At 37.6% G+C, this 3765-nt stretch overlaps 1 pseudogene; it reads left to right on the top strand.

Annotated features, from left to right (window-relative positions):
* The first annotated feature begins 6 nt into the window (after window positions 1-6).
* Window positions 7-2332, top strand: LOC107683340 (meiosis-specific nuclear structural protein 1-like; annotated as a pseudogene).
* Window positions 2333-3765: the final 1433 nt, after the last annotated feature.

The following is a 3765-nucleotide window of genomic DNA, read 5'->3' on the forward strand; positions in this document are numbered from 1 at the left end:
AAGATCTATGAGGAAGATCAGAGGTAAGTGTGTTCTTTGTTTTCCCGTTTTCCTGAGTATAATGTTTTCTACTTCATTTTCAGAAATTCTGGAGAAAGCAGACAACATCATCTGTTTTAGATGAGCTGGTAAAATGGATGTAGGATGGTTTGAAACTGACAAACTTAATTTACAGGGAGCTTCAGTTACGACTTGAGAAAGTGGTGGCCACTCAGAGATACATTGAAGATTTTAAAAAGCAGCAAGCAGAGTGGAGACATTTAGAGTGAGAAAAGGTGGAGGCGGAGAACAGGCACATCATTGAGTTTGCCCACTACCAGCAGAGGAAGGAGGAGTACAGGATGGCCAAAGTTAGAGAGCGAGAACAGGCCAAAGAAACCCTGCACAAAATGGTACATGACAGCTCACCCTCTGCGCCGTTATGTAATCAAGATTCAAGTATTAATGTGTTCTTCCTTTCCTTCTTGTTTAGCTCTCTGAGCAGATCGAGATGGAGAAAAGAGAGCGCGAGAAGATGGAGCGTGTCCGTGAGGAACTTCACTTGGAAGAGCAGGCCGAGGCTGCAAGACGACAGGAAATTGTGAGACCTCTCTTACAGTGTCTCTTACTACATCTCACTTTACTGGATACACTTTCACCAGATCTCAGAAAACTAATTTCTAGTCCAAAACCGACTCAAAACCCGCCCAAAAGTAATGAAAACTATCCCAGTTTTTTCCTGTGTCCAATCACAGTTGACAGATAAAGGGCCTCAAAATAAACATTTTGATTTTATTTATTCTGCGTTTTTTTATTTTATTTGGATAATTTTAGCTAGACTAGTTTTTATGCGGTATGTGCACATATTATTTAATCTGAATACCGATACCTACTTTCACTTCCCCAGTTCTTTTAAAAATCTAATCTCATTCAAGACTATTATTAATAGCCTACATACTCTTTTTGTTTCACTCTTCTACTCTCCACATTCACTCTTGGTTTTTCTACACACAAGCATAAATGCACAATTAATCTATAATGGCAAACTTCCTTTACCTGCTTTCAAATTCCTGATGTGTGTGAAACTTGTGTTTAAATGTAACCTTTAGTAAGCCGTTTGGTGGCTGCGGTACATTATGAAAGTGGCCCAAAAACACACAACGCAACAATTTTTCCTGTGACATTTTTAAAATAGCCCAGTTGTGTGGAAAACCGCAACCCTGGCAACACTAACCTTATGATGCCTATCTAGAAAAAGTCCCAGTCATATTTCAGTTAACCAAGAAAATTAAGCATATTTCAGGACCATGTACATTTACTATTTCTTTACCATCATGTCACTTACAGGAAGAGATGGAGAAGAGGATCCGGCAGCGGCTAGAGCTGCAGCAGACGTGTCAGGAGATCATGGCCTTCAAGCAGTTGCGCATACAAGCTGAGAAAGAGGAAGAGGAGGCCTTTAGACAGATGACGATGGCCAAGTTTGCTGAGGATGACCGCATTGAGCAGATGAATGCCCAGAAGCGCCGTATGAAACAGTTGGAACACAAACGGGCTGTGGAGAAGCTGCTGGAAGAAAGGAGACAGCAGTATCTGGCTGAACAAGTAAGACTCAAAGCCACAAATCAAGCATGCAAATGTGCAGACATTAGATCCATTAGTTGCTTCTGATTCAGACTATACCAATAACCGCTGATAGTACAGATGACATGGAATGAATGAATCTAAATATTCAACAGGAGAGGGAGGAAGAGGAGCGAGCTATGGAGAAGGAGAGAGAGGCTCAGCGGCGAAAGATCATTGAAGAGGAGAGACAGAGGCTCCTAAAACAGCATGCAATGAAACTGCTGGGATACCTACCAAAGGTGAGAACACCACACCATAGTGCAGACACTCACACACATTTCTCACGTGATCAGACTCATTACTTAGAGAATGTATTTTTTTGTAATGCAGCATTTGTATGTTTTCTTATTTTCCTTGTTTTCTAGGGTATTTTCAAAGAAGATGACCTGGAGCACTTTGATGAGGATTTCAGAAACAATTTCAAACAACGACAGGCTGATATTTTCTCAGATGAGGGTTGGGGAGATGATTCGCAGTAGGGTAATTCCTGTCATGACCACCACATGGCGCTGTTTTTAAATCCAATCTGGTATACTTAACAGTGCATTATGAACTGTTAGGTGCATCTGCCACTTCCACAAACTATTGAACAACTTTCATACATGACACAAATTTACCTTTATCTTGAATAAATGTATACAGTATATTCAAACTAACTGAATAGTGTGTTACTTTGTAACTGTAAATAGTATAATGTCAAACTTATTGCTCTTATGTAAAACTTATATTGGCCTCCAAAAGATACTACCTATTAAACAGATGTGAAAATCTCCTATAATGAATTTGTCACGTTATGTAACCATTTAGTGTTCATACTGGGTTATACATTGTTGTTCCCTCTTTCCTGAACTGATAAAGTTACATTTCACTTTTTGTAGAATGAATTCAAAAGAGGAATTCTAAATGAATTCACCAAATGTTCACCATTTGTAGACTAGACTTGGTTAGCATTCCTCACGCAAGCATTTCCTTTCCTCTGAGTGATTTCGTTGCTTCCTAAGAAAGAACTGGATATGGTTGATGACATGGTTGGCAGGCAGTATATCATACGAGCAAGAATTTAATCAAATGTGACTGCTCATGTACAGTCAAGTCTGTCAGTGTCTCTACAGCTGTCAGTCATTCTGTTCGGTTAGTCCATTACATTGGTCTGGCTGCTGTCATGGCCGTACAATTCATCCATTTAAGTGTTGACTGTTATATATACCTGCACTATGAAAATGCCAAGCCTCTCTTGTAACTGCTATTATGAAATTCCCTCTAAAAATTGTTAGAAACATGCTAAAATGCAATACATTTCAAAGTAATCATATAATGAATTTAATTGAAAATTTCAATGAATTGATCCCCCAAACTTTAATGCAACATCAGCATTAGAAGTTCATTTTCAATTCTAAACCTGGCAAATTCAGTTTTATTAGATCACCACATACTCTTCTCACAACGCTGATAATAAAAGCTCCTTTGCTTTCTGCATAATGCATTCCATTCTCTTAATGATGTTCTAGAAATGGCCTCAGAGTAGTTGAGAGGTACTGTATAATGTTAAAAATGGAAAGGTCAGTAAACTAACTAATTTCCTGTGTCATACAGCTTCAGCGTTGAAATGTCAATACCAAGCTAGCACTGGTAATAAGTCAATAATTTACTTCAGTATGATTGTTGAAAGTCTCAAAAGCATGTTGTCAGTCAATATTGTTACAATGTTGGATGAAGTTTTGAATGAGCATAAAAAAGACGAGGATCATTCAAGATCATTTACTTTCCTTTGGATGGATTGGCTCTTGTAATATTTATGTACACTACTAGTCTCTTATGCTCACCAAGGTTGCATTTATTTGATCAGAAATACAGTAAAACAGTAATTTTGTTACTTTAAATTGTAATAATAATATTACAATTTAAAGTAACTGTTAAAATAACTGACTACAACAGTCCTCGGTGTCACATGTTCCTTCAGAAATCATTCTAAAATGGTAATTTGATGATCAAGAAACATTTATTATAATCAATGTTAAAAACAGTGGTGCTGCTTAACATTGTGGAAACCATTGATGAATAGAAAGTTCAAAAGAACAGCACTTTTTTAATTAGAAATCTATTGGAACAGTATGTATGTCATTACTTCACTTTATGAAACAGGAAGTCCTCTTGATTTCC

Source organism: Sinocyclocheilus anshuiensis, unplaced genomic scaffold (assembly GCF_001515605.1).
Source record: "Sinocyclocheilus anshuiensis isolate Anshui unplaced genomic scaffold, SAMN03320099.WGS_v1.1 C33198919, whole genome shotgun sequence".
Taxonomy (NCBI): domain Eukaryota; kingdom Metazoa; phylum Chordata; class Actinopteri; order Cypriniformes; family Cyprinidae; genus Sinocyclocheilus; species Sinocyclocheilus anshuiensis.